Source organism: Pinus tabuliformis, chromosome 2_1, assembly GCF_031772625.1.
Source record: "Pinus tabuliformis cultivar Carrire ecotype Pingquan chromosome 2_1, CPIR1, whole genome shotgun sequence".
Classification (NCBI taxonomy): Eukaryota; Viridiplantae; Streptophyta; class Pinopsida; order Pinales; family Pinaceae; genus Pinus; species Pinus tabuliformis.
The window spans coordinates 699,902,773-699,914,714 of record NC_142299.1 but is presented as its reverse complement, the minus strand read 5'-3'; positions in this window follow the sequence as shown (position 1 = coordinate 699,914,714).

Below are 11,942 nucleotides of genomic sequence, written 5' to 3'. Positions count from 1 at the left end.
TGAGCCTTCCATGTCAGATGGGGAAGATGAATAATTCATCCTTGTTGTAAAGGACTTAGCACACAATTATTAGGATGAGTTTATTAAGGATACAATTTAGTAGAGGGGGTCTACAACTACAAGATAGGGATAACATGTTCATTGGCATATTGGGTTAAAAGGCTAACTTGCAAGAAAGGATACATGGTACTCCATAGAGAAGGACATGGAAAATTTTCCTCACCTCATTCTATAAAATATTTTGGTAACCAAAATCCTCTAAAAGTTGAGAGGTATGATCAAAATTGGAACAATATAATTTTTTTATTCCATGTAAATTCCTTTAAAATGGAAATTTCGAAGGAATCAACTTGTAGGGTCATTTTAACCAACGATATTAGTTCGAAAAATTTTAAGTGAAAAACTTTAGGATTATTTTGTAAGAAATAAATGATGAAATTTTTTTCTTTCCCTTACTATGGACCTAAGTTTCATCATATTAATATTCCTAAATTTATAATGGTGCAAGAATAACCTCAATCAGAGCTAGTATGAGAAAGTTATGCCTCTTGAAAGTTGACTTATCGAAAGTAATGACCATAATTTATGCCGATGCCATATCACCTGGTATCACTCATGGGAAAGAGGATAGCCACGTGGGAACTATGTAAAATACAATAGAAGAGTCTAGTTGTAACTCATATTGAGGGTTGAATCAGTTCAACTTAACCCTTAGTTTTATATCACGATGTGATAGCACTAGGGAATTAGGAAGAAAAGGGGTTTGATGCTATGATATTGCATTTTATTCCATAATTGAGCCAAATAATTGAGAGTGGATAGAGAGAGATAGTAAAGAGAGAGTATTTTTATTTTGTAGCTTCTCATTGGACACAAGTATCATTCCCTTGTACTTGCAACATTTCCAATCAAACAAAGAGAAAGCAGAGAGTCCTGACCTTCAAGCTATCTAGAACATGTTTCCTAGCTACTATTTTATGTTATTGTATTTTTATGAATGATTATTCATTTTTTCTCCATTTTTTACATATTTTTATTTTGCATACATACACAGTGAATATTAACTTAATAATTCCATGAATATAAGGAAAAATTAACCCTCATAGTATAGATTTCAAGTTCAGTAAATTTTCATTATTAGGGTTATTGTGAAAGACTTTCTAATGCAATATCCATGACAACTTATCGATGAGGGAAGGTGAAAGTCATGTCACCAATATTCTAAGGACACAAGGATGGTGACACCAATATTTTTCATGCTACACATCTATAAATCAAGGAATTGGGACAATGAAGCGGAATAAAAGATGATTTCTAGATTAGAAGTTTTCGAACCATAGAAGAACATAACTCATACAAATGGTAAATGAAGTGGTTTGCTAGAGAGATTAGGTATAGAAATAAAACGTTGTGGAATCAATGAAAAATAAAGGAACATTGATTAAGAACTCTAATAGGTAAACAACCACTAGGAATACATGTGGATGTATAATGCTAGTATGATATATTTCAAGTGTTAACAATTTTCGTAGTCATAGGAATTTATTGGTTATATATGTGGAAACACATTAAGAGATTGGAGTTAGAACATAAATGAGTTAACTATCCAAAATAATAAAGGGCCACCTAATATCGAGAGTGATTCAAAGGGTGCGCATGGACGATCAATAGAAGTTGGGAAAGGGGAATCAATATATCGGGAATTAGGTAATAATGGGTTGTACGATAATAGAAGCTCTAATGGCAATTCATGTGAAAAATTAGTAGAAAATTATAAAAATGGTGTGATTGAGCTATGTATGATTGACAAGCATGACATCAATAGAAAATTATAAAATGGAAGTATGATTGAGCTATGTATGATTAAGAAGTATGAAAGAGGAAATCTGTCAAACATAGATTTGGATGTACATTGTCGCATTAGATATTGGAAGTCAAAGAAATTGACCAAGACTAAGGAAAAGGATTCTGGACTAGGTATGACTGCTATGATGGAGGACGGACTACTACCATAGCAATGAAAATCAAGGTAGAGTGAATAGATGGCCCACACTATTTTTTATTCAAAAAGTTTGGAGTTGGAAAATAAAAAATATAGAAAAAGCCATAGAAGGATATCAATAACACATTATAAATGACACATTAAGAGCTTGTTCATTTGCTAAAAAGTAAAACAAAAGTCACAAACAAAACTTATACCCTAGAAAACATAAAATTCACATTATTTTCTTTGATCTGTTGAGTCCCAAACAAATTCTCAACCACCTAATCCAATAAAAGTGACCAAAACTAAGCTAGGTGAGATGTGGGTCGTGATAAAGTTGCAATTCATGATATCAACAAATTATACCATACATATTATTGGAAATGGTGTTGTGAAGCATGGACAAAACATTCACATATATTACAAATATGAATATATTACAAAAATGAATTTAACATAAAGTTCTCTATTCAACATAACAAACCGTTCTAAAATAAATATGCTACTAAATTTCAACTACATGTAAGTAGGAAATGATAATTAAATAAATATGCTACTAAATTTCAACTACATGTAAGTAAGAAATGATAATTTATATTAACATAGTTACTATCTTGTTATATGCAATTATCCCTTATCCATTTAGTAGTTTGCGTCAGTCATTTATAGATTCATCACTTAAATTACAATGAAATTTATTTAATTTTATCTAAAATATCTAAAATATTAGTTTATATATCTAGTGATAATTTTTTAATTTTGTATGAGTGAATAATAATAGATTCAAACATTCTTTTGTAGAATGGGTTATTCTTGGGTTATTCTTAGTGGTACTGAAAGGAATGTCACTCAATATAAAGCACTTGATTTATAATCCTACATGTTATTTTATCCCATGACTCAATAGAAAGCTATTCCCAAAGAAGAATTAAGTTTGGAATAAATAAATGTAAGTTTTCCAAGGGAATTTTGAAAAGTGTTCTCAAGGTTTAGGTTTTTCTTCTCTAAGATTTTGAACCCCATATAAGGTTATGAGTTTTTCACTTATTGCGGCTCCTCTAGTGACAATTTTCAGGGTCAATAATTACCTCACATATGAACCCTAATCATTACCTCTTATCCTTCTTCTTACTAATATCGATAATTGATTGAGTTGAAATATTAAAGGCTTGAAAACTAAATTCATGTGGTATTTCAAATGGTTGATTCCACCATTCATTTCCTTCCTATTGAACATTGGTTTATCATATTAACATAACATTAGGTTTAAATTTGTTAGGAACCAATTAAACTTAATTAAAAAGAATTAAAATTCAATTAAAAATTCAAACATATATAGCCATGAAATCTCTCATTAAAAAGGACAAAGAGGAAAATGTACATGGGAGCATAGAAAGAGTAAATCAAAATGAACCCTACTCCACAACTATTTACCTAATAGTGATTAAACAAATAGGTTTCCCCTCATTAAATTGTGACAGATGGAGATAAAATTCTCATTCCTTCTATTTCCATCGTTGGTTTTCAAAATCAAGATTATAAATAATAGTATTTTGTAGAGTATGACATGGATATTCACCTAAATGGGTGAGGAAATTTACAAGTCATGATGGAGATGATTTTTTAAATGAGCATCACATTAGAATTTTATTTATTTATTTATATTTATATTTTTTTAAGTTTATTCATATTTCATCTAAATTGAAAATTATAACATTCTATCTATTACAAATAAGCCTAGTACCTTCCTAGTATTAGATCTTAGGATTGTTCATGAGCTTTTTCCTTTTTCCCTTTTCTATTAAAAATGTCAATCCAATTATAAGAGTTATCAAGAATAGACGTGGATGAGACATTGACAACATTTCGTCAAGACACTTCCATAAGAGTAGGTTCTGTAATATTTTTTTTTTCTTTGTCACTATCAGAGTGAAAAGGTTCTATAATATTTTTTGTTTCTTTGTCACCACGATAGTGAGTGATCTCATTAGCATATGAGATTGTGCCCACTCAGTGGCTAGGAAAAAATTATGGTTGTCTTTCTCATTTTCTATAAAAGGATGGACTCCCATTGTTGAGGGATGGATTTGATACACATGTGGTTGATGTGAGTCTAAAGGATTTGATTTGGCAATAGATGCATTATATTAATCTCAATTGTACTCCTTTGGGTTTGAAGTAGTCTTGGATCCTTTTTTTCCTTTTGGATTTTTCCATCCATGTCTCCTTTTCCTAGAATTTGGGTGTGTATGTAACCTTTGAGAAAAGGGGCAAGCATTATAAATATTTCCAGGTTTTTGACAAATTATATAATAGAAAGAAATGATTTCATAGATCAATGGTTGTGAATAAGCCATACCTCTCCCGATGAGGGTGTTTTCATAAGAAAACCTTTACCAAGGTCCACTTCAATGCATATGAGAAAAATGTGGCAGTTCCTTTGGTAATCCTTACTTTGATGAAGTGGCCTAATGAATTCCCACATTGGCTAAGATATTTGGATGTGTCAAATGAATGGTAAAGTTAGAGAGCCTTACCGAAACTTGAGTTGTCATATTTTTCATTGAAAGAGAATTAAAATCAGGAAACAATTGTTGGAATGAGAGACAAGAACAACCTCAAAACCAAGGTCTTTAATCAAAATCCTTCAGTCCGTCTTGAAATGCACAACAAAGATCTTATCGCTCCTATGAGGATGTTCTGAGATTAGGGATGAGAGGAGCTTATCACACCTACGAGGATGGGTTAGAATCTTGTCAATTGAGGATGGGATTTAACTTTGATCGAAGAACATTGTGGAGTGGGATGTAGACACTTACAAGAATTTTGGCCTTCCTTCCATACCCTTGACATGGTGGGCTTGAAATATGGTTATCTCTTCATGATGATGACGACTATGGATATAGAGTGAGCCAATCCTCTCAACTATGAACATCTTATTACAATAATAGAAAATAATGTCTTAAATAAAAGATAAATAAATATATAGTTATATATGCTACATTATTTAAAAAATATTTAATTATAAAGATGTATTTATATTTTTTATTTATTATAAGAAGAATCTATTTTATCAATATGTAATTATGTAATTTTTTTAAGTAAAGAAATTAATACATAACATTGGATTAGAAGGTCAACTGGGTGTAGTTCAAGACGGTAAGGGGGAGTTGCTAATATTTTCCCCACTAGGTTTTTACTCTCATATCCCCATCAGGTTTCTAGTCTCATCAATATTGACATGTTAGCTCTTTGGGAGTAATTTTTACAATGGGATTAATTTTTACCTGAAAGATAACTAAATCACCTAACAACATGTGGGGTTTTAGTCTCATATCCCCACCTGGTTTCTAGTCTCGTCACGACTGACATGCCAGCTCTTTGGGAGTAATTTTTAAAATGGGACTAATGTCTACATAAAAGATAACTTAATCATGTAACAAAATGTGTCTTTTCCGTGGATGTTTCTAGTATTGATGACCCATACGATGAACTAAAACAAAACAAAAAAAACAACATTAAATTACAAAATAAAAGATATATAGAAATTTGATCTTTCCCATATATTAATATTTAAGATGAAATTAAATTGATGATATGTATAATTTATGTATCATAATATTATAATAAAATTAGTAAACATCAACTTCAAAAAATGAATAATTAAAAAATAGAGATGCAAAAACCATAATATTGACTACTTTAAAACCTTATTATTTTTTATGTGTAGAAACTCGAACTATGAAAATTAATAGATTTTAATTAGCAATTTAGATTTTATTAGATTAATATATTTTTTGTTGTTGGTTTAACACATAAAGATTCAAACCTTAAATTTGATAGTTTACATGATACTTTATAACAGAAAAGTTGAGTTGTCATGTAAGCTCTTTTGAATTAATTTTTAAATTTAAAAAATACATTATGATTTTAATGAATATTAATTACCACTAGAATTATCATTATCTTTAAATTATTATATTAAGTAAAGTTAAAAATATTTTATAGACAGTTTTTTATGAGGGAAAAAACATATACTTATTTTTTCAATAAAACTTTATATATCTATATAAACATTAAAAAATGAAAAATTGGTAAGAAAAAGTTGTATCACTTCACCATAAAGTATGCATAACCTAATGAACAAAATATCCACATCCTTTATAAATTAGTCCATAGATGCAATAAATAAATTTCATAAAATAAATCAAATATTAGCATAATAGAAGAAATAAATTAGTAACATAAAAGTTGTATCACTTCACCATAAAGTATGCATAACCTAATGAACAAAATATCCACATCCTTTATAAATTAGTCCATAGATGCAATAAATAAATTTCATAAAATAAATCAAATATTAGCATAATAGAAGAAATAAATTAGTAACATATAATACATTAAATATTATTGATATATTTAATATTTACAATTTTCATATAATCTGTATTTCTTATTTTATAATATATATGTCTTTTATTTCTTTTTATATTAATCATTTTATATTAAATCAAAACAAGAATATATATATCAATATTATTTTTTATTAATTTCTTCAAAGGATACTAGAGTGGTTGTTTAAATAGGTTGGATGTCCATACTTTTACATGATTCAACATAGCTAAATAAAAATGATTGCTAGAGATATAAACAAAAAACTATCCATTCATCACAACTAGTGGTAGCCTTTATGCATATGTGACTTTTAGTCACCATACTTATTCAAGGAAAATCATATGATAGCTAATGTTCTAGTCATAATAATCAATTTTCAATCAATATGGTTGATTGTTTACTCTAGTTTTACTAGTCTGATTACATTTTCTTGTGGAGTTTGCACAATTAGTGAGTACTTTCCCATAAGACTTTTGGTATGTCAGTAAAATTTGACATCTGGCATGTATGAAGAATATCACAACTGAATTGAGGTCACTCTATTAGGGATTCAATCAGGAGTGATACCATCAACATGAGAGTCTAGAATAAAGCATTGATCCTCGAACTTTTTTGCGGACTAGTTCTAGAATAATTTCATGATATTGAGGAATGAATTCATAACCCTAGGCTTGACCACAAAGCTAGGATGTGGAGGTAACATGGTGAGCCATCTAGGTTGAGACAAAGTAGCACCCTCTCTCCCTCTAGCTACTACTCATGAGGAATTGATGTAGGAAAGAGAAGGGTAAAGCATGAAGTGTTAGGGAACAAAACATAGGAATAACAGGAGGAAAGGGGGAACGAGTAGGTGGAAGAAGAGCTAATGTGAGACATTGATGCAAGAAAAAATTGATTTTCCCTACTATGTTCACTTCCAAAAGCCTACAATCTTAAGAATACTAAACAACGATATTTTTTCTAGTAGTCACAAAACTAATAATCCACAATTTTGGGCTAATTTAGTGATATAAATTTCATTGGAATGGATAGATATGTTAGTCACAAAAAAAGTTTCCATGTTTATTTTGAAATCAAATAATCATATCATACCTCACATAAAACTATTAGGTTCACAATTATGCATGAACTCCCATTCACTAAACTAAGTTTGTACATACATATGCTCAGAGGTAATCATTCCTCTCTTGGCCTCATTGTACATGAATTTGGCCATTAGCTTTCCCCATAGGATTACAATGATTAAATGAAAAACTAGAATAAAATTATATTTTCTACATCCATAAATTACTTGTGACTTATTCCATAAAGATCTCATGATTTATTCTAAAAAGCTCTCATGATTTTCAAGGTAAATTAGCTTTTTCCTTACGGATAAAACCTTTCCTATCAATATCTTTTTATCAAAGAATTCTATAATAACTAAAATAACTAAGAATATTTACTATTAAGGAATTATAATTCCTTTACAATATTGAAACCATTTTTGGAGCTTTATCTCCAAAAACCTTGATGACTTTGAAGATCTAATGCTATTGCATTAGACTCGCAAGGAAGAAATATTTTCATGGTCTCCTGGTCATGTGTCATTAATTTTCGAATCCTCCAAGATACCAAACTTTGTGTGGCAACTGATCATCTATATCGTTATATTGATGTCCTTCTACACTCATTCTATAATTCCACCATAATTCCATTCCTACTTTTGTGATTGCACACCATTTCTCTTCACCATGACGTTGCTCACCATTTAAAGTGAAACATTTCTAGCCAAGAAAGTAATAAAAATAAAAATATACAACCAAACAAAAATACTTTCAACCTCATCCCCTGCTTGTAGAGTTAATGTCTTATTTGCTTTCCCTACTTCAATATGTTGCATCTACATGAACACAATCAATGTGAAGAGTAAAATTTGTCTCTACCTTTGGCTCATCATTCCTTATGAGAATCCCATTCATGTATTGCTCCTCCTCTCTATTGGGAACAAAATTTGAAGTTTGTTCTCATCTATATTCCTCTTTCTTCATAAAAAAATAGAAGGGATGTTAATTATCAATAACACCTGCAAGCATAAACAAATCAAATCTCCACCAACATTGCTATCTTCTCCATGGATCTCACCTTGCTCAGGTTCACCTCTATCAACTTCATCCTCACAGTCAATAGCTTTGATTTCTTCCTTCAATATGTGTCTCAGTTTATTTCTCTTCTTATTTTCCCATAACCTTTCAATAGGCCACTTAAACCTTTCCCTTAGTTTCTATCCATATCTCTGGTTCTCATCATTCTATTGTAGCATCTTTGTAAGAACATTCAATCGTGATTTTACCTCAATGATTTCCCTTTCATATTCTTCCTCACTCATTTTCCTTATGCCAACTTATTTGGCATCTTTCTGGATTCCCTTTACATTATTCAAATGATTTTCCATAGCCATCTTCATCTTCCCCTTTTGGGAGCTTCCTTCTACCCATTGTGACCTACAAATCACCCCTACAATAACATACCCCTTTCCTACTACACACACCTCACCAAGCTTCTCCTCTGAGCTATGACTGCTGGCATTCTTGGTCCCTTCCTCTGGAACCTTTTTCTAGCACTCCATGCTATTCAGGTTTCTATAGTCACTCCTTTTATTCCATTATAGTTACGCTAACCATCAAAATTGTCACCATATCCTCCTAAACCACTGCTACTTATCATCAATATCCGAAAATTATAAAAAACCAAAATTAATTTAGGTGTTGTTGTCTTAATCTCATTCTAATTTTTCCTCCATACTTTAGAGAAAAAGTATTCTATTGTATCTATATCTCCTACTCTAATACCACTTGATGGAGGAAAAATCGAATTTTCCTATTATGTTCACTTCTACAAACCTGCAATCTTAATAATTCTAAATAATGATATCTTTTCTAGTAGTCACAAAACTAATAATGCACAATTTTGTGCTAATTAAATGATCCAGAGTTTATTGGAATGAATTAATATGTCAATCAAAAAATAGGTTTCCATTCTTTCTTTGTAATCAAATAATCAAGTCACACTTCACATATAATTCTTAGGTTCACAATTATGCAAGAACTCTTATTCATGAAACTAGCTTTGTAAATACATATGCATAGAGGGATTCGTTCCTCTTTTGGCTTGATTCTACATGCATTTGGACATTATATTTTCCCATAGGATTACAATTATTAAATACAAAATTATAATAAAAGTATATTTTCTACATGCATGAATCACTCCTCATTTATTCCCCTAAACCTCTCATGATTTATTCCTTAACACTCGCATGCTTTTCAAGGTAAATTAGCTATTTCCTTATGGGAAAAATATTTCCTATCCATAGATTTATATAAAAATATTCTATAATAATTAAAAGAAACATTTACTATTAAGGAATTACAATTCATTTACAATATTGAAACCCTTTTTGGAGTTTTATCTTCAAAAAACTTGATGACTTGGAATATCTAGTTCTCTTGCATGAGACATGTATAGCCTAGAAGGAGCAATACAAAGGACTAAAGGAAAGTCATGTGGGGACCCTAATAGGGGAGAATGGCTAGAGGCTTATCCAGAGTGGGAAGGGAAGGCCTAAACGAAGGTCTAGATAAGCCCAAGGAGCGGGAAATATGAGGTGGAGAGGGACAGGAAGAAAAAACAAAATTAAAAAAAAGAGGATATGAGTGTCAAGTATGTATTGTGAGAAATTAAGATTCAACAAAAGAGTACTACGAAACAAAAAAGGAGTAGTGCTATATGCCCATGAAAGCTGTTAGGGTCCCACCCTAACCCCCTTATTTATGTCATGGGATCACGTCATAGTCAAGAGTCAATAAAGCCCATATTAATATTTGTAAGTGGTTAACCCGCAATTAATGACGGGACCACAGTTAGTTGCAAATGGGCAGTAGTATTAGATAGATGGTATTAATAAAACCCACGGTATTGGCCTGTGGTATTGCATGTATGAGTCATATATAAAGGATAGAGACTCCCTGCGAGGAGTAACGTGACTTATTTTGTAATCGAGCTCTGCTCTATTGGAGGTTGCCCCCTCGAAGAGGCATGTGAACATTGCTCTTTGAATAATAAAATCATTGCTATTCTGTGTTCTGGGTATCTTTTCTTCGCATATTCTGTGTTCTGGGTATCTTTTCTTCGCATATTCTGTGTTTGGGTATTACTTTGCAGGTTAAGAGCATAACAAGTGGTATCAGAGCACTTTCCAGGGCTCGGTGGGATCTCCAATTTTTAGCAATTTTTTTTTTTTGCCTAGAGACGTGTTCCGGCGTCTTTAAACCACGGGATCTGTCGTTAAGCGCATAAACCTGCGGATTTGGGGAGGCATGCATGCAGGAAATACAAGAGGTGTTCACGTCTGTTGGACTCCCTTGTAAACCCTGTGGGTACCCCTTCGAGTAGTAGCGCATTAGACAGAACCGCGCACGGACTTTCTTCCACATACCCTCTGGGTGTATAGGAAGCCCCCTAGGCTCCCTTGAAACCTCGCCATAGATAAACCTTCGGCCGTCTTGTGGCTACAGTACACCGAGAACAGCACTCGGAGAGATTACTCGCCTGTACGATAGGGTGGTCGGGTTGTACGGCTAAGGGTACGGTCGATCCTCCTTAGTTAGAGCCCTGAAACATTGGGCCGAGTACTACTGTCATACCCTTCTGTATATTGCGATCTGTAGCACCTGACACTCCTCAAGACCATAGTTCCCTTTCTATCAGGGGATCACACATCATCTATTCCAGATCAGCGGGTGCAAGGAAGTGCAACAGCAGCAGACATCAGTCCGGCAGCTCCATCAGATCAGCAACAACAGTTGTTCCACCATTCAAATCTCTCAGATCCACCAGATCGGAGTAGTTGTGAAGGGTTCCTGTACCTAGATATACTTTCGCAGGACTTTTGACGGCATTGACATTTTGCAGATTTGGCGACTGCAGTATTGATCAGGAAGAAGTAAAACTACGTTAGGAGTTTTCCAAAAAAAAATAAAAAATCCTAATTTCTTAGTAAAAATTTTTAGGCGGTCCCAAATTTTTCATCAGGTTGGTGTATGGTAGAAATTCGCGCTCAAGCGATGGCCAATGAAAGGATGGACAAAATTGAAGACCATATGAACTCCATCCAAACTGCGGTGAACGAAATCCAACATGAGATTAAAGGAATAAGTCTCCAGATACAGAATGCACTCTCGAAGGGCAAGGAGCCAGCCCACGAGGAGGCATATAATGGCCATGAATACCATGAGGGTGAGTCTAGCCACTCTCCTCACGTCTAGCACACCCATCCACCACCCAGTCAGCGACCTCCAAGTTGGATATGCATAAATTTGACGGGTCTCACACGTCCGCATGGCTAGCACAAATGGAGCAGTATTTCAAATTGAATCATATCCTGGATGAGGGGACTAAGCTTATGGTGGGCACCATGTACTTGGACAATGAACGATGGAAATGGGGGGAATGGGATCAGCGTTGCAATGGACAATTTCAGAATTGAGCCCAATTTGCCAAAGCTCTTCGAAATCGCTTTGAA